Raw genomic sequence first — 25,555 nt, 5'->3', positions numbered from 1 at the left:
GCATAATGAGCTAGAATGCGCGCGGGAGCCGCAGGTAACGGCACATGGACATGAGTTTTCCCCAGTGCGCATGTGCTGATGACATCGGCACATGCAGGGGGGCAGGGGATATTTCCTAAGCCATACAGGTTCAGGAGATATCCTGGGTAGCTACAGGAAAACCTTAATATAGGTTTATATGTATCATAAAGTGGTTGTAAAGGGTTTACAACCACTTTAAGTTCCACAGTGAGTATAACAAGCATGCTATGCCGCATATACAGACTGGTTTTACTGTTGTGGGTTTGGTAACACTTTGAGCAAATTCACACTAGCATGCATGATGTTTTATAAAAATTAACCCCATCTGACTTTTTGGTGAACTGAAATAATAGGATAGGTGATATGCCTTGTCTATGTGTTGGGATTGCACTGGGCAATGCTGCCCAACAGAGGCAAACAGGGCTGGTATGAACAAAACCTAAATGAAAAATGTCCCATTCTGAAGCCTCGTACACACGACCGGTTTTCTCGGCAAAAACCAGCAAGAAAACTGCTTCTTGCCGAGATTACCGTTCGTGTGTACGAGGCATTCAGGTTTCTCGTCAGGAAATCTGGCCAGAATCTCAAAGAGAAAAAAAGAGAACCTGTTCTCTTTTTTCTCGTCGAGATTCTTGTGGGCCTGTTTCCCGACGAGAAACCTGAGAGTGTGTATACTTACCTGTCGCCGTGGAAACCCGTGCATGCTCTAAATGACTTTGCCGCATGCGCGGTAGCTTCCACGGCATAGGTAGGGTGAAGCAAGATGGCGGCGACCGCGTTCTTTCCTTCCAAGAGAACCGCGGTTCTTTTGAAACGAGAGTCTGTACACTCCGGCGGCATAAATTTCTTGCCAAGAATATCGTCAGGGAAAACAACGTTTTTTTCCTGACGAGATTCTTGCCCCGTGTGTACAAGGCCTGAGAGTGCATAGATGACCAAAGACTGACTCCTACATGCAGAAAAGGAGTTGTCTGGGTATACCTTGTAGCTGTCCAGGCTTGGGAGCAAACACTGAAACAATGCGGGTTATTTATGAAAGGCAAATCCACTTTGCACTACAAGTGCAAACTACAAGTGCAACGTACACTTGAAATTGCACTGAAAGTGCACTTGGAAGTGTAGTTGCTGTATATCTGAGGGGAAGCTCTGCTGATTTTATTATCCAATCATGTGCAAGCTAAAATGCTATTTTTTATTTTCCTTGCAAGTCCCCCTCGGATCTACAGCGACTGCACTTCCAAGTGCACTTTCAGTGCAATTTCAAGTGCGCTTTGCACTTGTAGTGCAAAGTGGATTTGCACCCAATAACCCCCAATGTTATTAATATCTGGGACTGTATGTGTGGACAGATCCCTGCTCAGCATAGCCATGATCAGGGACTACTGTCCTTCCACACAAGTTTTCTAGAAGTGATTAGCTTCTGAAATATAAGGCTTACTAGAAGGGTACTTTCACACTGAGGCGCTTGGTGCGCTGGCGGTAAAGCACCACTATTTTTAGCCGCCTTTTACCGTTGTGTTTGCCGTGATTTGGAGGCATTGCAGGCGCTATTTGTAAGCGCCTCAGTGTGAAAGCAGCCGAACTGTGAAGATATTTGATGATAAAGGGCTGCACTTCATCCCAATAATGTTATAGCCCATTGGTAATTGATAAAAACCACAATACCAAAACCTGGATCAAAACCTCAAAGCTGGCCAATTATCAGGCCATTGTATTCCCGTTGGACATCCTACTGGTAGCTGCTTCATCCCTGGCAACACTTTTAAAAACACATTAGACCCCTAATAAAATCAATAGAAGGAAGCTTTGAAAGGCACATTAGTCCTGTAACATATAAACAAGTTGGATTATTCCGTGTCCCTCTTTGCTCCTGATTGCTATTGCAAAGAGGCAGGACTTTGGGAGCTGTACCTATCCAGTCTGGGAGGGGTGACTCAGGACATTGCGATGAACAAGGACATCCTTGTTTGGCTGGGTTACACAATTTCACAAGACAGTTTTATTTCCAATTTTGTAAAAAAACATGTGAAGGGTGAATACACCCAAAACATGTATGTTATTTCTATGTATGAGGTGACAATGAGCCTCCGGCTTGTGTTATTTGGCTGGGTCTCTGGTGGTAAGGATTTCCTCATCTGAATCCTAGACCTCCACATTTTATTCAGAATGCAAGAACAAGCTATTCATTTACCTTTCTGCTATCCATCCATAACCAGAATACCGCTTTGGGTGGATTGAGCTTTTGAATCTGACTTGGACTTTGCATTTTAGTGTATTAAAACATCATCAACACCAACAAACACGTCAAGTGTTTCTGGTGAATGCTATTTGGTTTGAGCAGATTGCCTGGTATGGTACTTTAGTATATTGTTTAGAAAGGATGTGTTATCGATGTTTGGAAGTGGTATGTTGCATAAATCTACCAAAATTCTGAAAATGAATGTATCTTTAGTATGTGATCTGTTCAAGAAAGCAGTATTGCACTGCCATGGGTGCGCCTGTCGGTACCCCAACCCTCAGTCAACGTTTGTCGAAGGAGCCAGTCCAGAAATTCTTGGCCAAACAACGCTAACATCCAATCACATAATAGCTGCCAGCGGACATTCTTCTTGACATCATGCACAGCTCTCTCTCACTCTAGAAAGGAGGGGGGATGAGTCATAAGAGGGCCAATGAGAGCTGCAGAGCTAGAAGTGTGTCTGTGTAAATCCAGGAAGTGAACTAGCAGCAGCTTCATCTGCCCACAGTTAAAATGGCTGCAGCCAGACTCAGTAAAGGGAGACTTCTGCAGCATATTTGGCAAGTACAGAATCGCAGTATATAGAAAATGATATGCAAAGTGGTTGGAGGGAAGCTTCAGAATGGCAAAGATGTTTTTATTACAAATTACGTGAGCAGACTGCAGTTCCTCTTTAAGCATGACAGATTTAATAAAAAAAAAAATACACAACAAAATAAACACCCCTCCCCAATACAAATAAAGCGTGTCTGTCCTGCAGCTTTGCCAGTCATTACCCTCTGCGCCTCTACGGAGTAGTAATAGAGCCTTGTGTAATTTATTGTCACATACCTGCTGTGTGCATTTCTTAACTAATCATTAGTAACCATGATAACATGTTTACATAAGCACTCTACCCAATTATAGCCTTTCTTCAAATAGGTTAGGATAATAGTGACACTCTCTTCCCAGGCATTCTTTTATGACTACCCTTGAAGCAGATGTATACTTACTCTGGTTCCTCTGTAGAGATTCCTTGGAGTAACATTACTCTTACTGAGAACATACTCTGTAATTGGGACTTGTACAGAAAGGTGTCATCATCCATGTGTTATTCCTGCGTTGTGTATCTTTTCAGTTCTCCTATGCTAATTACATTACTATCCAGGCTAAAGCTGGTCATACTCTATTCGGAACATTTTTAGGATGTTCATTCAATTTTCTAATGGTTAGTGGGCTCAAATTGATGATCCTTTTCCACTGTGGTGATGAGAAGATTTTAACCACTTGCTTACTGGGCACATATACCCCCCTCCTGCCCAGGTGAAATTTCAGCTTTCGGCACTGCATCGCTTTAACTAACAATTGCGCGGTCGTGCGACGTGGCTCCCAAACAAAATTGACGTCCTTTTTTCCCCACAAGTAGAGCTTTCTTTTGGTGGTATTTAATCGCCTGTGCGGTTTTTATTTTTTGCGCTATAAACAAAAAAGTGAGACAATTTTGAAAAAAATACAATATTTTTTACTTCTTGCTATAATAAATATCCCAATTTAAAAAAAAAATAACATTTTTTTTTCTCAGTTTAGGCCGATACGTATTCTTCTACATATTTTTGGTAAACAAAAAAAAAAAAAATCGCAATAAGCGACTGGTTTGCGCAAAAGTTATAGCGCTTACAAAATAGGGGACAGAATTATTTTTTTTTAATTATTTTTTTTACTAGAAATGGCGGCGATCTGCGATTTTTAATGGACTGCGACGTTATGGCGGACACATCGGACACATTTTTGGCGCCATTCACATTTATACTGCGATCAGTGCTATAAATATGCACTAATTACAGTATAAATGTGACTGGCATTGAAGGGGTTAACACTAGGGGGTGAGGAAGGGGTTAAATGTATCCCTGCTTAGTGTTCTAACTGTAGGTGGAGGGGGGGTGACTGGGGGGGTGACCGATCTATGTCTCTATGTACAAGAGACACAGATCGGTCTCCTCTCCAGAGACAGCACCGCTGTCTCTGTGTAAAACGGCAATGAGAGATGATCTCATATGTTTACATATGAGATCCTCTCTCATTGGCCGCACAGATCGCCTCGCGAACGGCCACTCTGATTGGCCGTTCGCGGCGATCTGTAATTGGCTGTGTCCGAGGGACACGGCCAACACAGATTTTCCCCGCAGCGCGCTCTGGAGCGCGCGCGGGGAACGCCCAAAGGGGCGGCCGTCAATTGACGGCGGTTTGGCTTTTGGGATCCGCACTGTAGCCGTCTATTGACGGCAGGCGGATCCCAAGTGGTTAAGGAGCAGAATCTCCAACAAATTCTAAAGCTGGCCATACATGGATTGCAATTCAGCAGGGACAGACACATCTCAATACATGTATGGCCACCCTGGTTGTCCAGAAGTCGATCTAACAATTGACTTGTATACAACCAGCCTGTTGGGATTGTCCTGAATGATTAGTGCTGTGGGCTATAGCATGGTTCCCTGCTGGCAGAACACAATAGCGTTGCAGGGGGGATTCCCCAATCAACAATGACTGTGTTGATGTGGGAATCAAGCAATTTTCTTTCCTTCCATCCATGGTGACAGGAAGAAAATTGCATAATCTTTGGCCTGCCTCAAGCCAGCCATACAGTCAGCAGGTACCGGCCAAAATAAGATTCACTATGGAAGTCTGATTGTACCCAAGTCAATCTATCGATCGACTTGGGTACAACCAGCCTGTCAGATTTTTTTTACAGGCAATTACTGCATGTGGCAGTAATTATTGTGTTCTGCCAGCTGGGAAAGCCCCTGCGCTTCCTCCCCTCTTCTCACCAGCAAAACACAATAGTGCTGTGGGAGGCATTGCCCCATGTTCTGATGGGGGAATCAAGATTGTTTTTTTCTTCCTCCCATGGAGGTAGGAAAGGAAATCAAATCATCTATGGGCTGCTTAACTGTGAATGTTGTTTTTGTTCAGGAAAATTCATAATGCGCATCTGCTGGGCACGAAAGAAACCTGTCTAATACATAGCGGGTCTAGATGAAGTTTTAAGGGTCTTAAAATGAAATGAGTTGACTCAATGATGGCAAAATCAAATCCTCTGACAAAAGTTTTTTTTTCAATTTTCATATAAACATTCAAATAAACTTCTACAGGTGTAAGGCTAGCTTAAAGTGTAAAACAGAAAATGAAATCATAAACTGACACCCTACACCAGTGATGGCGAACCTTGGCACCCCAGATGTTTTGGAACTGCATTTCCCATGATGCTCAACTACACTGCAGAGTGCATGAGCATCATGGGAAATGTAGTTCCAAAACATCTGGGGTGCCAAGGTTCGCCATTGCTGCCCTACACCATACCCCCTCGTCCCCCGGGGTAACTTATCTCAGTGGTTGACTAATTTTCAGTGCTCACGCAGCTGATGCAGCAGTCCAGCGATTCGTATGGCTTCTGGGACAGATCAGAGTGATTCTGATTGGTCAATGTGGTCACATGCCAGCATGTGATCAGTTAGAATTACTCTAAACCATCCTACAAAAATGAGGAAGAAGAGAGAGGCTTTCAAATCCCCAAACCATTGCATCGGCTGTATAGGCAATGACAGCTAATCACCTGATGTAAGTCAAACCGTGGGGAGGGAGAATGTTTTGTGAAAGGTGAACTTACACTTTAAGAACTTTTGCAAGCAGCGTAAAGCTGGCCACGTATTGAGCACATTTTGGCCAGTTCCTGATGAATTGGCTGAAATTTGAGCCATGGGTGGCCCTGTGAATATCTTTCTGCCTGACATCCTTTGATCTGAACATCAAAGGAGCCAGGAGGACGTACAGTGGACTGTCCAGTAAGATGCGGGTATTCTGGAAGCAGACAGAATGTAGGAAATACTATAGTATTAGTACTCTAAACTGAATGTGGCAGTTCAGCACCAATATCAGCGGATTCCTGCTGAATCGACTGACATTTGTGCTGTGTTGGTTGGGCCCTGTCTGCACCACCTGGCTCCACAATTTTCAGTTGTAAAACTGAAGGTGCTGGTGGAAAATCATCAGCTGATCAAATCAACCTATCTAGATGCAATCACTGTTTGAGTATTCAGGCAGCCATGGGCGTTGTGGCTGTCTAAATAAAATAGCTGGCAGGGTAGATTCCTTCCTCCACACTGTTTAGCATGGATAGGGAATCAAGTGATCAATCAAGTGATTTCTCTCATTCAGACCCTGAAACATATTGTATATGGCTAGTCCAGCTGACTGTTCACATTCATGAATGTTTATCCACCTAAATCAGTTCTTCTTAACTTAAATGATAAACCCCTTATAGCCCAGATGTTTATCCTAAATAAGCCATTCTGCGGATTTTGCTTATCTCAAAAAATTCTTGGCATGTCCATTATTATGTGCGTGTTTCCTGTTTGTGTATAAAGGTTTTCAAATTAATCCCATCTGCTCTTAAATAAGTATATTAAATTGAAGTTGCCTTATGCCTCGTACACATGACCATTTTTCTCGGCAGGAAAAAATAAATAAAAATTCCCGACGTGATTCCTCTCCAGCCTGACTTTGCATACACACGTTCATGCAAAAAAACGTTCGACCACAGCGTGGTGATGTACAACACATACGACTGAACTATAAAGGGGAAGTTAATTTCAAATGGCGCCACCCTTTGGGCTGTATACTTGATTCTGAGCATGCACGTCGTCGTCCCCCCCCCTCGGAAAAGCATACACACGACCGTTTTTCACGACGGAAAAAAAAACTGATGGGAAACACGTTGAGAAAAAAGAGAGCTGGTTTAAGTTTTTTTGAGGGCAGTTTTTTTGTGGAGAAAACTGCTAGGGAGCATACACACAACCGTTTTTCACGACCAATATAAAAAATGCCAGTTTTCTCGTCATGAAAACCCGTCGTGTGTACAAGGCATGAAAATGTATATCCCAAAATGGACAATTCTTATCGCAATTACAAGTATAAGCATGTTAGGGCTAACACATACTCAACCCTTGTATATCCTAACATGGACTTAGCAGCAATAAACCCATCGCTGGTGCCATTTGCTTGAGTGGGATATTCAGTTATCACAAGATGCAGTCTTTTAGTTGTCCCGCATTAAAGGGAAAACTTCAATAGTCTTCTGATACAGATCTGGCTGCTGAGTGAGTATTGGACCGTTGGCTCAGAATGTCAGCAATCACAAGTACATGGCCAGGCGGCAGGCCACAGAGCCCTGGAAGTGATAGGAATCAAGGGGTTAATTCCACTGGCCATTCTTCAGTCACACTGCTATGCTACTTCTCATGCACAGTAACTTAATGAGTAACACCAACCTTACAAATTCATCTATACGTTTAAATTACAAAACCAATAGTTGCTAAGTGTTTGCCCAGCCGAGAGACCACACAACACAGTTCATGGCATGATTTCACAATAGAAATACAGTTGTGGAAGATATATTAAAGGAGAAGTCCAGCCAAAGCTTGTTTGGCTGGACTTCTCATATGGATCACAGGAGTGCAATTAATTTTGCACTCCTGTGACCCGTTTTCAGCAGAGAGCGGGCTGAAGTCTGCTCTCTGCTCACGTCACAGAAATCAGTCCAAGTACCTCGTCACCCTGTAAATAATGGTAACAAAGATAAATCCGCCCTTTCTGTGTTCCCACCACTGCGCTTATGAACAAATAGTGATAATCAAATTGGCAAAAAGTGAAGCAGCTACTTTAAAAAAATCAAACTGTGAAAAACATATTCTAAAACCCTAAAATGAGTGTAATAAAATATAAGCAGCGCTGTAAACAATATAAGATGAAATATCCGTTTTCACAGGTATTCAAAAATAATGCTAATGTCCATAAACATCACCATGTGACAAAAGTGAATATGTGCACAAATTCCAAAAACTATATATAAATGTGTTTAAATATTAATTAAATATAAGTCCATATATCACATCAAGTAGGTTTGTGAAAAAATAATTATAATAGCTTCCAATCTTCCTCCACACCCTGTGTCAGTGAATCCTCTCCCGTCAGATGCAAAACTCACCAACTCAAATTGCATTACACTCTTGTGTTTGGCGTGTAAACGTGTACAAAAAGACCTCACTGGTAGGTATAGCAGATAATCCCAGTTCCAACCAATTCGCTGCCAGAAAGCTCCGCATGTAAATAAAAGAAGTGCTCAAAATAGCGTGATACCGTAAAATCAGTTTAATAACACACTTATATCTTCAAATATAGCATTCACATGAATCTCAAAAAATAGAGCATGTTTCGTCAATCGATCAATTCCATGACTAAGTCTTTTTATGACGAAACATGTTGGTGGCTGTGCGGCAACCATCTGAAGTGAACATGTGACGTATCAAGGCTGATCAAAGAAGGAGAGATCCAGGAAGGAACAGCGGGGAGGCGGTGAGTGATCAGTTGACACCTTGGGTCTGCTGTGACCAATATACTCGGTTTTCGGTTCATCTCTGAACGAGTGTTTGCTGTGTTGTGTATTGCTCTATTTTTTGAGATTCATGTGAGTGCTATATTTGAAGATTCGAGTGTGTTATTAAACTGATTTTACGGTATCACGCTATTTTGTAGTGAGGTATTTTTATACACGTTTACACGCCGAACACGAGAGTGTAAGGCAATTTGAGTTGGTGAATTTTGCATCTGACGGGAGAGGATTCACTGACACCGGGTGTGGTGGAAGATTGGAAGCTATTATCATTTTTTTTTTTCACAAACCTACTTGATGTGATATATGGACTTATATTTAATTAATATTTAAACACATTTATATATATTTTTTGGAATTTGTGCACATATTCACTTTTGTCACATGGTGATGTTTATGGACATTAGCATTCTTTTTGAATACCTGTGAAAACGGATATTTCATCTTATATTGTTTACAGCACTGCTTATATTTTATTACACTAATTTTAGGGTTTTAGAATATGTTTTTCACTGTATCATCCTGGCAATGAAGTCTGGATTCACCAGGTGCCTGGACTGACACCCGGCTCAGCCTCTCAGCTTGCCACTGAGAGTATGAGACAGCTGCTCCCCGCCCCTCCACAGCTCAGAACTCCAATGTGCAAGGAGGGAGCAGAGCGAAGGGCTGCTGAGTGACAGTCTACAGCTCTCTGCTCGGGGAGCTGAGAGAACCAAGACATGTGTCGGGGTGCCGGGGGACAGATGCAGCATCGGACCAATGCTGCTTCCACCTAGGTAAGTATTTTTGCGACTTTTAATACTTTGCAGTAACTATAAGCAATGTACATTAAAGCTTAAAAAAATCGGCCTTGTTACATTGTCTCTATAGGCTAACTTCACCTAAAAAAACATAAATGCACCGATATTTGTAGCAAAAAGTCTGCATTTATTATTTTTTGTGAGCCTCTTCCTCCAGCTCCTATGTCCATGAAGAGGTACCAACTTTCAGTTACTGAGCTAGAAGAGGTCAATGGGTAGCGAGTGCGGTGATCACTGAAGGGGGGGGGGACATGCAAATTATAGGTGTAAAAATATCTAAAAAGTTTCACAACACACCTGAAAAGATTTAACAATTTTTGTGGTGAAGAACTTATTTATTTTTTCATATATATTTCATTTTAAATTTAATGTGAAGGATGTGCCTGCTTTCGAGAGCAAAAATAATTAGAGCGATCGAGTTCTCCCGAAATCTCGCACAAGTCTTGTGTTACGAAAGGAACCAATGAATGACAGACTGACAGATTGCGTTTTTATATATGTTACTTTTTTACCTTTTGCAACATTGATTTATCATTATATTTTTCAATATGTTCAAGGTTTTAAAACGTTAGCAATTTTCAATGTTTTTCAAAACTCCAACAGCTCACCTGCAAATCTCACGCGGCACACAGTTTGAAAATTACTGGTCTGAAAGATGGATTCAGCCTTTAATAAACTTTTTACATGTCAGAACTTTAGACTGGTGCCAGTAGGACTGTTACATCACCCTGGCATCAGGAGGCCTACAATCTGCCATCTTGCCAGCGCCGAGAGGGAGAGCTGAGTGGTACACAGACTTTGCTGCAAATTACAAACTGTAGATGCTACACTGCTTTGAAGTAAAAAATAATGCTAATATGTATGTGAGAGGGTATTATGTTGCTGTTAATGTGAAGTTGCTTCTGGGTGTAAAGTTATGCTTTAATAAGAATTAAGAATAAAAGGTTGATGTGGTTCTTCACGCAGTCTGTGGATATATACAGTATGTGGCCTTTGGGCCTTTTTAAGTTGGATACCACTGACATGCACTGCAAAACCAGCGTCTTAGAGCAGCCTGTATAATCAAGATCTATGCTAAATGATAATGAATGAACAGACACATCCCTAATACAGTTGATATACATATTTAAACTGCCTTATGTGCACAGGATTTGTGATTCTGTCAGTTCAGTTTTGTAATTCACACACCTCTGCCTGACAGCTCAGCCAGGAGGGGGATCTGACTTTCTCTGTTAGAATTTGTAGATCAGTGGTGTCACATCTTTGACTGCACTGTGTGGACAATAAAAGGGCAGCAACAGTTACCAAATCTATTCACTTCGCTCTCTGTAAAATGTAAAAATGCATTCAATTATTTTTAAAAAAATATCCAAATACCGGAAATTCAGCTAATTTGGTAGACTTGTTTTACTACCAAACCAATGTGCGGGTCTTTAATGTAGACTAGGTGGATATTTGCAGCAAACGATGATATTGTTTATTATTAATTTTGCTTAATAGGTTTTCTTATTATTGTTACGATGTGGTGTTACTGATGCAAGCTAATCAAACTGGGACAGTTTGTGTTTAAAGTGGACCTGTACATACACTAGACAGTACCAGGCAGACACCATAAGATTCCTGTTCTTACATTTCCAGAACTCCTCAACTGCCAAATGTTGAGGCTCCAAAAAAAGGGGCGCACACATGACTATTCCCAGAATTAAGTGACAAGAGGCACAAAGAAGCTTCTAGGCCTAATAAGTGACAGGAGTCAGCAAGAAGATCCCATAACTAAGTGACGGGAGTCATCAATGAGCTTCTAGACCTAAGTGACAGGAGGCAGCAATGAGCTTCTAGACCTAAGTGACAAGAGGCAGCAATGAGCTTCTAGACCTAAGTGACAGGAGGCAGCAATGAGCTTCTAGACCTAAGTGACAGGAGGCAGCAATGAGCTTCTAGACCTAAGTGACAGGAGGCAGCAATGAGCTTCTAGACCTATGTGACAGGAGGCAGCAATGAGCTTCTAGACCTAAGTGACAGGAGGCAGCAATGAGCTTCTAGACCTAAGTGACAGGAGGCAGCAATGAGCTTCTAGACCTAAGTGACAGGAGGCAGCAATGAGCTTCTAGACCTAAGTGACAGGAGGCAGCAATGAGCTACTAGACCTAAGTGACAGGAGGCAGCAATGAGCTTCTAGACCTAAGTGACAGGAGGCAGCAATGAGCTACTAAACCTAAGTGACAGGAGGCAGCAATGAGCTTCTAGACCTAAGTGACAGGAGGCAGCAATGAGCTCCCAGAACCAAGTGACAAAAAGCAGCAAGAAGCTTCCGGAACTAGAAGACAAGAGGCAATAGGAAGCTACCAGAATTAAAGAAGAGCTTCATGCTCCCCAACATTTTTACTGTAACTGCTGACTCCCCTGTCCAGGGATCCAGCACCCGAGCCGATTCTTCAGGCTGTATTCACACTGGTGCACATCACATGTAATGTCTGTGGGATGCAAAATCAGCCGCACAGTGTATGGCTGAAATCACATCGCATTCGCACCAAAATGGTCCGCACTGGAGTTGGATCGCATGGGTGTTCAGACCCTTGCGATCGGATTTCTATCCCATTCCACAGTTTGCACTGCTTTCTGCAAACCAATTTGGGGGTGTCATTAACCTTATATTGACACCCACAGCAGAGAGCAGTGTGAACTGCCTGTGATTCAGGTGCAATGCAGGAATCCACACAGGAATCGCTATGGTTCCCGCATCGCACTACTTTTTACCCAGCCTCAATCTGCTTCGGGGTCCAGATGCCAGCATTGTAAGTAAGTAAGGGAAACATGCATTGAAGCCTTGCGGCTTCACAGCCGGTTTCCTACTGCACATGGACGAGCCACTCTATACTCTGTGAATGGTCCCGTAGACTTCTGGGACCTGTGATGTGTTCCAGAATGCTGCGGGGGAAGGTGGGTGGGCTGAACTTCCGGCTCAGATTGCTGTGGTGCATCTGACCAGGAGGGGGAGCGGGTAACTTTCAAAACCAGGTACCCACTCCCCCAAAAAAGTGTCAAATGTGGCATTGAAAGGGGGGGGATGCAAACAAGTGGACCTTCCCCTTTTGGTTACAGAAGGTTAACCACCCCCACCAAAAACAGTGGAAAATGTTGCAGTGGAGTTCCACTTTAAGTTACAGAAGGCAGCAATTGTGTGACAAGTGGCAGCAAGTAGCTTTGTGACAATCCTGTTGATTCTGGGTAGAAAAGTAGATTAAAAAGTGGATCTTCAGCTAAACAGCTCGGTATACAGCTTGAAACAAAGATGTGAATGGTTTTAACTGCCAAAATATTTGCACTGTATTCTGTTTGGACACTCCTGTGTGACGTTAGGGACCCATGATCACTCTTGAATGCAAGCTGTTTGGGTCCAGGGGTGATCGTCTGTCTCTATTCAACATGTAATCACTGGCTGATTACATCCAAATACTGCGTGTGAAACTGTCATTGCTTTGTAAAAGATCAGCTCCATCCACCTTTACATCCAGCCACTGCATTCTTTCCTCAGATGGAGCATTATTGCTGTGAATGAGGCTTAACATCCCAGTACTGCATCTGTGCAACCTCCATTGTCCCCTCACCTTGGAATGTGCTTGAGTATCACCACACAGCTGAGTTTCCTCCTGTTCCATCACCTCCTATAAGCTGCTGCAGGTTTTATTTTACACCAGTCATGTATGAGAATGTTCTGGTAGGAGAAGATTTGGCAGAAAGCCTCTGACTAGAACAGTTTCTCATAGAATAGGATTTGTGACTGTAATTCTTGCCCCATGTTTACCCTTCCCATAAAAATAGAGCCGGACTTCCTCTCTCAAGGTCCCTGCGGTTTTGCCGGAGCCTTAGTGAGCATATAAGTGAACCACATAATGAGAAAACATGACCTGCAGTCTGAGAATGCTAGCACGGGATCAGAGACTGGTCAGGTGCTGTGAATGTGCCCTTGGAGTTTTAGCTATACATTTACAGATGCAATGCTATCCTGGCCTGTTTATACCAGAGCTGTGAGCTGATAGATTGGAATTCCAAGCTGCCTGGCCAGGTCAGAAGACAGTGATTACGTGACCTATCCTTGTTTACTGTTAGGAAGCAGCACTCCTACTTTGTGGTTGGGGTACCTCACTATAAAAGCTCTCAGAATGTTACGTTGATCCTCAGTGCACAAATGGATGGATACTGAATAAAGGCAGTTAATGATATTGAACCTTTAATTCAAAAGTAAAAATGTTGCATATATTCCCTGGACTATGCAAGACCTCTGAGCACATCAACACATTAATGGGGGTTATTTACGAAAGGCAAATCCACTCTGAACTACAAGTGCAAACTACAAGTGCAAAGTGCACTTGGAAGTGCAGTCGCTGTAAATCTAAGGGGAAGATCTGAAAAGAGGGGAAGCTCTGCTGATTTTATTATCCAATCACATGCAAGCTAAAATGCAGTTTTTTTTATTTTCGTTGCAAGTCCACCTTGGATCTACAGCGACTGCACTTTCAGTGCAATTTCGAGTGCACTTTGCACTTGTAGTGCAGAGAGGATTTGCCTATAACCACTTGCGGACCAGCTCATGTACATATACGTCAGCAGAATGGCACGGACAGGCACATACCTGTACGTGCTCTGCTTGACGCGGGTGGGGGGTCCGACCGGGGCCCCCCCCCCCGGTAAATGTGGCGGTCGGTAAGCCTCGGGGAGCGATCCGGGACGACGGCGCGGCTATTCGTTTATAGCCGCTCCGTCGCGATCGCTCCCCGGAGCTGAAGAACGGGGAGAGCCGTATGTATTAGGGAGACTCGATCGATGACGTCAGTCCTACAGCCACACCCCCCTACAGTTGTAAACACACACACAGTGATCCCTAAATGTTACAGCGCCCCCTGTGTTTAACTCCCAAACGGCAACTGTCATTTTCACAATAAACAATGCAATTTAAATGCATTTTTTGCTGTGAAAATGACAATGGTCCCAAAAATGTGTCAAAATTGTCCGAAGTGTCCGCCATAATGTCGCAGTCACGAAAAAAATCGCTGATCGCCGCCATTAGTAGTAAAAAAAAATAAAAAAAATAAAAATGCAATAAAACTATCCCCTATTTTGTAAACGCTATAAATTTTGCGCAAACCAACCGATAAACGATTATTACGATTTACCAAAAATAGGTAGAAGAATACGTATCGGCCTAAACTGAGGAAAAAAAATGTATATATGTTTTTGGGGGATATTTATTATAGCAAAAAGTAAAAAATATTGAATTTTTTTCAAAATTGTCGCTCTATTTTTGTTTATAGCGCAAAAAAAAAACGCAGAGGTGATCAAATACCACCAAAAGAAAGCTCTATTTGTGGGGAAAAAAGTACGCCAATTTTGTTTGGGAGCAACGTCGCACGACCACGCAATTGTCTGTTAAAGCGACGCAGTCCCGAACTGTAAAAACCCCTTGGGTCTTTAGGCAGCATATTGGTCTGGGGCTTAAGTGGATAATAAATAACCCCCATTGGCTCCTGTACATTACTGGGAAAGCCTTGATGTGAAGTATATTTTTCTTGAACACCATACTAGAATTGTCCATGGATGGTTAAAAGGTGCAAAACATGGGTAAGATATGTTATCTTCACGCCAACTAGCTTGTTTTAATGCGCTAAGCTATTTTTATTGTATGATTACGTAGAGACGCAAAATTTCAGGCCCATGCAAGAACCTTTCATCAGGCTTAATAAAGGAGAAGTACAGCCAAAGCTCGTTTTGCGGGGCTTCTTCTGTGGATCACAGGAGTGCTGTTTGTTTTTCACTCCTGTAAACCCATTTTCAGCAGACAGTGAGCTGAAGTCCCTTGTCGGCTAATGCCACAAAACTGGTCCAGGCTGGGGAAAGATTGCGACAATATGGTCCGGGTCCACCCATATGCCTGCCCTGGACCAGCACCCAGCTTAGCCTCTCAGCGAGCCTCTGAGAACCTGAGACAATCGTGGGGGGGGGGGGGGGCAGAGCAGACAGCAGTGATTGACAGTCACCAGATCTCTGCTCAGGGAGCACTGAGAACCGATCAGTAGTGTTTGATCCCTCGGGTCTCAGTCTTAGAGACCGTGGGGGACAGATGCAGCATCAACCTAGATAAGTATGATTCTTAAAAAAAATGTTTTCCTATACTTCTCTTTTAAGGGTAAAGTCCACTCAAAGCTGGATTGGAAGCCAGTATAAGTATATGGAGGGGGAGGGGGGTATATGTAAAAGACAGCAATGTGTAATCTCATTGTTTGGCATAAATGTGAGTAAGCTACGCTATATGACTATAAAGGTGTCAACCCTCAGATTTTTTTGAAGCCAGTGAGTTAATTGAGATTTTTTTACCTTCAAAACCTCAGTCTGATTTCAGATGCACCTCGTTTTTATTGTTCTTCAACTGTGCAAATACAGAACCAGAGTACACATGGCAATGCTAACAATTATTGGTGAAGGTGGTCATAGTTGGATCGAAATTCAGCTATCAATCAAATTCTGTTCTACCGTCTTGTCGGAGAAAAGCCGCTCAATCAGTGGCTGCAGTGCTGATCTGTGTATTCTAACAATACAGAATACAGTAGCACGGTGGCAAGGATTCAGTTCAGTTTTTTCATGCTGCTTGTTGTCTTTGTTGTGCAATGTGGCTTTGTTGAATGACACTTTCGTTTAGTTGGTTGAAAATGAATATACTCAGATATCAATTTACATCATTTTAAAAGGTAAAACACTAAACCCAGAAACAAAAATCTTCTAGTACAGTGGTTCTCAACCTTTTGAAACCAAGATTTTCATTCCCCAACAGAAAAAATAGGTATGGGAATGTGATGATGTATTGAAAATCTCAGGGTGGAGCTGGGTGTCACTTTAGGGAAGAACGAGGCTGTGGAGTGGCTTAGGAGAATCTGCAACAGATTTGGTGGCCCTGTAGGGGATGACGTTTTTATAGGGGGCTGGGGGGCACTGTGGGACACTGTTGGAGGTTGGGGGCACTATGGAGATCTGGAGACTCTGAACCAGGCTGTGGAAGGCACTCTGGGAGGTTGAGGGGCAGTGTGAAGGCTAATGCCGCATACACACGATCGGAAATTCGGACAAGAAAAGTCAGATGTGAGCTTTTGGTCTGAAATTCCAACCGTGTGTAGGCTCCAATGGAATTTTTCTGTCGGAATTTCCGCCAAGAGAAATTTGAGAGCTGGTTTCCAATTTTTCTGACGGGAAAAGTTTTTGTTGGGAATTCCGATCGTCTGTATGCAATTCCGACGGAGAAAAATCCTATGCATGCTCGGAAACATTGAATTGAATTTTTCTCGGCTTGTCGTAGTGTTGTACGTGACCGCGTTCTTGACGGTCGGAATTTGGTGTGACCGTGTGTATGCAAGACAAGTTTGAGACAAAATTCAGTGGGAAAAAAATCCACCATTTTCTTGTCGGAGTTTCCGATCTTGTGTATGTGGCATCGGGGCTCTCATGGGGTCTTGGGGCACTGTGATCCACTGTGGGAGTTTGAGGGGCACTATGGGAGCTAAGAGGCACTGTGAGGATGAGGGATCTGCAGCTGGCTAGAGGCCAGGGAGAAGGGAGGCCAGGCCCAGCAGTAGGTCACATTCCTGTGCTTTAGAATGACAGTTCTAATATATTGCTGCACAAGCACCCACTAATATTTACTGCTGGGTGATCTACAGTTATTTTCTTTTTTCTTTTCTTAAAAATGTAACTGTTTATTGTAACATTCTTGGCAGTTCCTTTTTCGTAATGATAACACTCACGTTACTGCCCTAAAATAGGTTAGTGGTGGCGTTGTCAGCCTGTCGTGCACATTCCCACTGTATGGCTTGAGTTAAACATGTGTTGTCACAAGAAATAACGCATTTACAGACACTCATCATTCGCCTCCACTTCATCCAGCGCACACTTTCCATTTTTCCAATTATTATGGGCTTGTATCATGATTGTATCATTATGATTGTAAGGCTGAGAGGACTGAGCTTACCAACCTCGTAGGCGGTATATGAATAGGATTTAAGACTTGCTCTTTAGATAGTTTCTAGGAACAGGCATCTCTGTCACTCAGAGGCATCAAGCAGCCATGTTCTGTAAAACAGTAGTTTTGGAATTAATGCGTATGTAGCGGTACCCCCACAGGGGCTGCTAAGTGTTGTGGCCGACCTGTCTCCTAGCCTGGCATTCACTCCTCAGTCACTCTCAGGCAGAAAACAGTTCGTGTGCTTGTTTTTGTTATTTTTATTAAGGAATTTAACTTGGATGAAGTAAGAAGATTATGAGATGCCCAGCATATTATATATCAGTCAATTGGGACAACTATGTACAGAACACTTCTCCAATCTCCTCCTGCACAACTCTTGCTTGCAGTCTATTGCTCTTTCTCTCTCTCTCTCTTTCTCCTGCATGACCCTTGATCTCTCAGGAGCATCTAGCACGTTTAGGTCTGACATAGCGATTCCTGTGTGGATTCCTGCCTGCCAGGCCCAAGTAACTTGCCCTTTGCAGGCAGAGACTGTGGGCCCCTGTGGTGCAGCAAAACAAATAGGAAGTCTCTTAGTGCTAGCTGTCCTACTGGTTTACTACTGCTCCCAGTCCTCTTCAAGCCTTGCCAGCCCTCCTAGCTGCTGCAGCTGCCCAACTTCACTGCCCATGACATTGTAATCCTCCCTACTGGCATCACACCCAGCTCTGAGGCCGCGTACACACGGTCGTTCCAAACCGATGAGAATGGTCCGACGGGCCGTTTCCATCGGTTCACCACTGAAGTGGCCTGATGGTCTGATGTGCGTACACACCATCAGTTCAAAATTCGATCGGGTCAGAACGCGGTGACGTAAAACACAAGACGTGCTGAAAAAAACGATTCTGAGCATCAGGTTTTGAACCAATGCTTTTCTGTACTAACCATCGGTTTGGACCGATCGGTCAGCGGTCCATCGGTTCGATTTTAAAACATGTTTTAAAATTTTGGGCCATACACACGGTCGGTTTGGACCGATGAAACTGAACTTTGGTCCATTCTCATCGGTTTGGAATGACCGTGTGTACGCGGCCTGACTGTTTCCTCTCAGTCCTCTCTGGCATGCCTCTCCAGTCCTCCTGACTGCACATGTCAATCACCAGCCCTCCTGGCTGTAACCGGAGGTTCCCTCCTGAAGACTAGCTCCTGCTGTCCTCTCTTGCTCCTCTTGTGCCTCCTGTTCAGAGCCTCCACAATTTCTTGGAGGACTCCATCCAGCACCCGAGCCCAGGCCCAAGGTCCCCCCCCTAGACTGGGGAGCTTCCTCCAAGGCCCCGACAGCCTAGTGCTCCATCCTCAGTTCTTCTACCCGACCACTCCTCCCCAGCTGGGCTGACTCTGGGTTTTTCAAAGAGGCCTGCCCCCTGACAATACTAGCTGGGGATTGGTCAGGGCTCCCTGAGACCCCAGACAGCTCCACCTCTTTTCTCCTCCTCTTCTTCCAGAATCTTCTAGAAGAAAGAGGGAGGTGACAGTGAAGTGATGCTGTCTGTTAGTCATCAGCTTCTACCCTGAGCCACTCCCAGCCCACACAAACCAAAAACAAACAGGCCTAGCTTAAAGCTAGGCCTGCTTAAATTTGCCTGCACTACCAAAAATTACTAACCTCTAGCACCTACCTATGTAAACCCTACCAAAGAACTTAATTGTGGTCTGTTGAATATCCTATTGAAAGCCTTTTGTTTTATCTGTTCGATAAGTGCACAAAAATACCTGTTAATCCTTCCAGTGAGCTTTTAACTTGATAACTATACCTTTGCTGCCTGGTTAGATCTACCCAGCTCACCTTTGTGAACCACAAAACACCTTTCTCTATGTAATAAGATATTAGGAGTGAACAAACTAGAGTGACAACCCTCCACAGATACAGTACAGTGAGTGAGTGTTGTCACCCTGTCACCCTAGGACAGGAAATGTGTTAATAGTGGAATACTAGGTTAAAATAGAGAAGAAAAAAGCCTGAAAAGAGAAACATTTAACATTGTTAAAGCCTACACACGACCATTTTTTACGACGGTAAAAACGACAAAGTGAAACAATTTTAATGGCCATTTTTAACGTAGTGAAAAATGCTCTGGAGCCCACACACGATCGTTTTTAATTACATTAAAAAAATTAAAAATTTTCACATCGTGAAAAATGGTCGTGTGTACGCGGCATTAGGCTGGCCATTTATTGATTTTTTTTTTTTATCAGCCAAGGGACGGATAAAAATAAAAAAATAGATTCCCCAATCCATACAAACAAGGTGGATGAAGGAAATCCCCCCACTGTGCTATTGGTTTCTGACAGCAAGGACTCTCCGCTGTCAGAATACACTGATCAGCAGCTGCAGCCTATTGGTTACAGCCGCTGATCGAAAAAATGTTTCCAACCGTTCGCTCAACAAAAGTTTGTCGTTCGATGGGCTGCTATTGAGCAGGAGCAGCAACACATGGATCAACATTTGTCACTGCAGAACCAGCCACATTTAACTATATTTATAGCCAGCTGCCCTACTTTCTTACTAAAGATGAACTGCAGTGCATTTACCGGCATTTTAATACAATGCACTAAAGCCTCACACACACAATCCAATTGTTGGCCGGTACACAACAGGACACAATTTTCGTGCAACAAACACAAGCGTAGTGACGTACTACGAGGAATTTCAGCTCTTGAGCGCCACCTTTGGACCCCTTCTGCTAATTTTGTGTTTGGTTCACACTGATTCCGAGCATGCGTGTTTCTACTTTTGTGCGACGGATTTGTGTACTGACCTACCAATCGTTTTCCCACGAAAATGTCATGTCATCCAACATTTGTTGGCGGAAAGTTGGACAATTGTAAAAAGGAGCGTACTAACGGTCAGATTTTAGGACAAAAGTCTGTCAATTGGATTAGGCTTTAATTTCCCCGTCGTTGGGCCTGTGTTGATCGATGCAGATCAACTGAAGTGTGAATGAGCCCCTACGATTTTTTGTTTATTATGGCAGAGTTTGAACCACTTCTTATTTTTGTTGGAGACAACAACTTCGAAAGGAGAAAATAGTTTACTTTCTCTCCTGTCATGACTGATAGGGCTCTGCATCTGCACTAAATATCCTGGTTCCTCTTTGATGTGTAATCTCTATACATTCCTATGGAGACTGGTCAGTGACATATAGAGAATGTACTCCAGAGACCAGGACCTGTCTGCTAAGCTCTGGTTACCACAGCAGGATCAGCTAGTTCTTGAGAACCTACTGAACGTGTACAAGGAGCATAATCTATTTTCCATTATCCCTGGTCAGGCAGTCTGCCGACATGGACCAGGAGATATGAAAGATTAGAAGCTTGTTAAACATACCTGGTTAGATTTCTCTGGCTCAGCGCGTAGGCTAAGAGCGAGAGAAAATCAAACAATTCCCCAATCCATGCTAAACAGCATGGATGGTGTAATCTCCACTACTGGTTATTGTATTCAGGAAGCCATGTCACCCTTTCCTCTCCCTGCTTAGCACAAGACTTTATCACATAACTTCAGAGTTACGTAGTTACGTTTTATTATTTAAGATTTTAAAATTTAAAAATTTTTACTTTTACAAGCATGGATTAAGTATAAGTGTGCTTAAAGTGTTTTTAATCCAGGAAAACCCTAGCTACAATAAGCATGCCCCATAATTCACTTTCTTAATAAAAAAAACAAAAATAAATTATTTTGGGTAGATGTTGTTCACAGCACATTTCTCTCCTGATGTACTTCCCCTTTAAATATGTGTATCAGCAAAAGTCCAGCAAAGAATCAAATTGTACCAACATTGGGCCAGATTCAGGTAGATCCGTGCAATATTTGCGTGGGCAAAGGGCAACGATTTTTGCTCTGCGCCCACGCAAATATTTTGAAATGCCCGCGATTCACGGAGCAGTAGCTCCGTAAATTGCGCAGGCGATATGCTAAATAGCCCGGCGTAAGGCTGCCTAATGTAAATGATCCCGCCGGGGGCGGGAATCATTTAAATTAGGCGCGCTCCCGCGCCGAGCGAACAGCGCATGCTCCGTCGGGAAACTTTCCCGACGTGCATTGCGGCAAATGACGTCGCAAGGACGTCATTTGCTTCTAAGTGAACGTGAATGGCGTCCAGCGCCATTCACGAATCACTTACGTAAACGACGTGAAATTTAAATTTCACGAGCGGGAAGGGCGGCTATACTTTAGGAGCAGGAGCAACCTTGCGCTAAAGTCGCCGTACGGAAACTCCGTATCTTGCGTGCGCAGGGCCCGCGCAACTTTTGTGAATCGGTGGTAGTATGCAATTTGCATACTATACGCCGATCACAATGGCCGCGCCCCCTAGCGGCCAACGCAAGAATGCAGCCTGAGATATGAAGGCATAAGGAGGCTTATGTCTGTCATATCCTAGGCTGCAGTCCGCGTAGCGATGTTCCTGAATCAGGGGCATTCACTACGCGGGAGCAAAACAGCTATTGCGCCGCGCAACCAGCTTCCTGAATCTGGCCCATTCAATACATAATCTCCAAATAAATAGATAACAATGAACATATATTTAAAGTGGAAGTGCAACAGGTTTTATATATGGTACTTGTTAAAAACTATTCACAAGCATAGTTAGTAATAGCGATGATCAGGTCACTCACACGCATAGTTAGTAATAGTGACGATCAGGTCACTCACAAGCATAGGTAGTAATAGCGCATAGTTAGTAATAGCGATGATCAGGTCACTCACAAGCATAGGCAGTAATAGCGCATAGGTAGTAATAGTGACGATTAGGTCACTCACAAGCATAGGCATTAATAGCGCATAGGTAGTAATAGCGATGATCAGGTCACTCACAAGCATAGGTAGTAATAGCGCATAGGTAGTAATAGTGACGATCAGGTCACTCACAAGCATAGGTAGTAATAGCGCATAGGTAGTAATAGTGACGATCAGGTCACTCACAAGCATAGGTAGTAATAGCGCATAGGTAGTAATAGTGACGATCAGGTCACTCACAAGCATAGGTAGTAATAGCGCATAGGTAGTAATAGTGACGATCAGGTCACTCACAAGCATAGGCATTAATAGCGCATAGTTAGTAATAGCGATGATCAGGTCACTCACAAGCATAGGTAGTAATAGCGCATAGGTAGTAATAGTGACGATCAGGTCACTCAAAAGCATAGGTAGTAATAGCGCTCATCAGGCCACTCTCTGTGACTTTACACTTCCAGATTGACCAATGACCCAAGCATAGGGGGGCCTCACAGGGGTCCCTGCAGGCTGACACACGCTCTAACAAAGAAGGAAATCCCTTCGAAACACGTCAGCCTTCAGGGAAACCCGGTGAGGAGGTCCCCCTATGCTTGGGCCTCGGTCAGCCTGGAAGTGTAAAGTCATGGAGAGTGGTCTGATGAGTGCTATTACTACCTATGCTTGTGCGTAGTTCTTTTAAATGTATTTTTAGTAAAATTTGTAGGATAATGCACTAGGCCAGTGCGCCCTAATTGTACATTCCATGGGATGGAATGTACAATTAAGAAAAAAACTACTATAGTTCACACATGACTTAGAACTCTGGTCTAGCGCTGTCATATGGGAGCTGGCAATCTCCAAGCAACACTGTTGTCACATGGATCAAATTCACTTGCTCCATCAAACCTGCAGGTACTGGCTGTTTTCTTTGCTCCCTATGACTGAATAGAGATGTAGGGGGATAAAGGGAAAACAAGTATGCTGCTGGGGAAGTGGACATTAAAACAGGTTTGTCTTAAAAGAGAGATAGAGAAAAAAAAAGATATATGTTTTTAAAAGGAGAAGCTGGCTAACCCACTAAATTTAACCAATATATATTTTTATAGTTCATTGCAACAGTAATGCAAATAAGCAGTCCAGTTTTTGACAGCCTAAAAGATAGGTCAGTGCCATATTATTCTATTATGATGGACAAAGATATAGGGACATCTAAGCACTGCTACATCTAAGCTGGACATCTAAGCAATCGTGGCGATCCCTCACATGTGTGGTTTGTATACCGTTTACATATGCGGGCGCTGCTCACATATGCGTTCGCTTCTGCGCGCGAGCTCGGCACGCGTTTTCTGGCTCCTAACTTTTTTAGCTGGCTCCTAAATTCCAAGCAAATTTGTCAAACCCTGCAAAATATATATGATCTTGCTCTCCTCAAAAGTTCCGGGCGCCGTACCGTCCAGTTGCCCCTCCCCTACACGTTGCATCACAGGGTCTCGTGATTTCCTCCATGTTTAATTTGATTTATAGATATTTGTTTACTTTTGAAAAAAAAATTGAACACACATAATAAGGCTGTGCAGTCGTATTATTGGAAAAGGATTTATAGCGCGGCACATAGATTTAATGTAAGTCACGTGGTGTGTTCTGGCGGGGGGGGGGATCGCGGTGTTAACATTATATAGCTCAGCCCAGAGATAGCGGTGCTAACATTGGATAGTTAGTACAGTGAGCTCCATGTGTTTTTTTGTTTTTTTTTCGCCTGCCAGGTTGAAGGAAGTGGGCAGAATGCCATTCTTACAGACCACTAAGCAGATAATTGGTACGGCTTTGCCAAATTACATTGGTCATGGAGCTGTGCAGGCACCACATAGAGGGAGGTCAGTTAGCCACAGCTCAAGGAACCCCCAGTGACTTCTGGAGGAACCCTAGGATTTAATAGAACCCTGGTTGAGAATGGCTACTCTAAAGTTTATGCAGGGTCCTGTGTCATGTTGATTCTGGATAATTTCAACATGTGCTATTTTGTTTTTATCAAGGCTTTATCAATGTAATTTGGACACCTACAAATCTCCATTGTTTAATTGTGGAATTATTTGTGGTTTAACACTGACTGCAGATCAGGGCACAACCACATTCATAATTACGGTAACTGGTAAACTTGTAAAAAAAAAAAAAAAAAAGAAAGAAACCCTGAAAATAAAAGTATCCACGGTGCTCTGAGGAGAACAGACAGCTTTTCATTATCAGGCTAGAAGGAGGTTTGGTGTAGAGCAGTGGCGGCTGGTGCTCAAAATTTTTTGGGGGGGCGCAAACAAAAAAATAAAATAAAATGCAGCCTCACTGTGCCCATCACATGCAGCCACTGTGCCATCAAACGCAGCCACTGTGCCATGCCACCAAATGCAGCCACTGTGCCATCAATTGTCACCACTGTGCCATGCCATCAAACACAGCAACTGTGCCATCAATTGTCACCACTGTGCCATGCAACACAGCAACTGTGCCATCAATTGTCACCACTGTGCCATGCCATCAAATGCAGTCACTGTGCCATCAATTGTCACCACTGTGCCATGCCATCAAACAGCAACTGTGCCATAAATTGTCACCACTGTGCCTTGCCATCAAACGCAGCCACTGTGCCATCAATTGTCACCACTGTGCCATGCAACACAGCAACTGTGCCATCAATTGTCACCACTCTGCCATGCCATCAAATGCAGTCACTGTGCCATCAATTGTCACCACTGTGCCATGCCATCAAACAGCAACTGTGCCATCAATTGTCACCACTGCCATGCCATCAAACGCAGCCACTGTGCCATCAATTGTCACCACTGTGCCATGCAACACAGCAACTGTGCCATCAATTGTCACCACTGTGCCATGCCACCAAATGCAGCCACTGTGCCATCAATTGTCACCACTGTGCCATACCATCAAACACAGCAACTTTGCCATCAATTGTCACCACTGTGCCATGCCATCAAATGCAGTCACTGTGCCATCAATTGTCACCACTGTGCCATGCAACACAGCAACTGTGCCATCAATTGTCACCACTGTGCCATGCCATCAAATGCAGTCACTGTGCCATCAATTGTCACCACTGTGCCATGCCATCAAACAGCAACTGTGCCATCAATTGTCACCACTGTGCCATGCAACACAGCAACTGTGCCATCAATTGTCACCACTGTGCCATGCCATCAAACGCAGCTACTGTGCCATCAAACGCAGCCACTGTGCCATCAATTGTCACCACTGTGCCATGCCATCAAACGCAGTCACTGTGCCATGCCATCAAACG

At 43.5% G+C, this 25,555-nt stretch overlaps 1 protein-coding gene across 1 annotated transcript in view; it reads left to right on the top strand.

Annotated features, from left to right (window-relative positions):
• Positions 1-25,555, top strand: part of LOC120919054 (serine/threonine-protein kinase 17A-like) — a 120,610-nt gene that overhangs the window by 2,581 nt on the left and 92,474 nt on the right. The window lies entirely within an intron of this gene.

Source organism: Rana temporaria, chromosome 12 (genome assembly GCF_905171775.1).
Source record: "Rana temporaria chromosome 12, aRanTem1.1, whole genome shotgun sequence".
NCBI lineage: Eukaryota > Metazoa > Chordata > Amphibia > Anura > Ranidae > Rana > Rana temporaria.
This window is presented reverse-complemented; position numbering and strand designations above follow the sequence as displayed.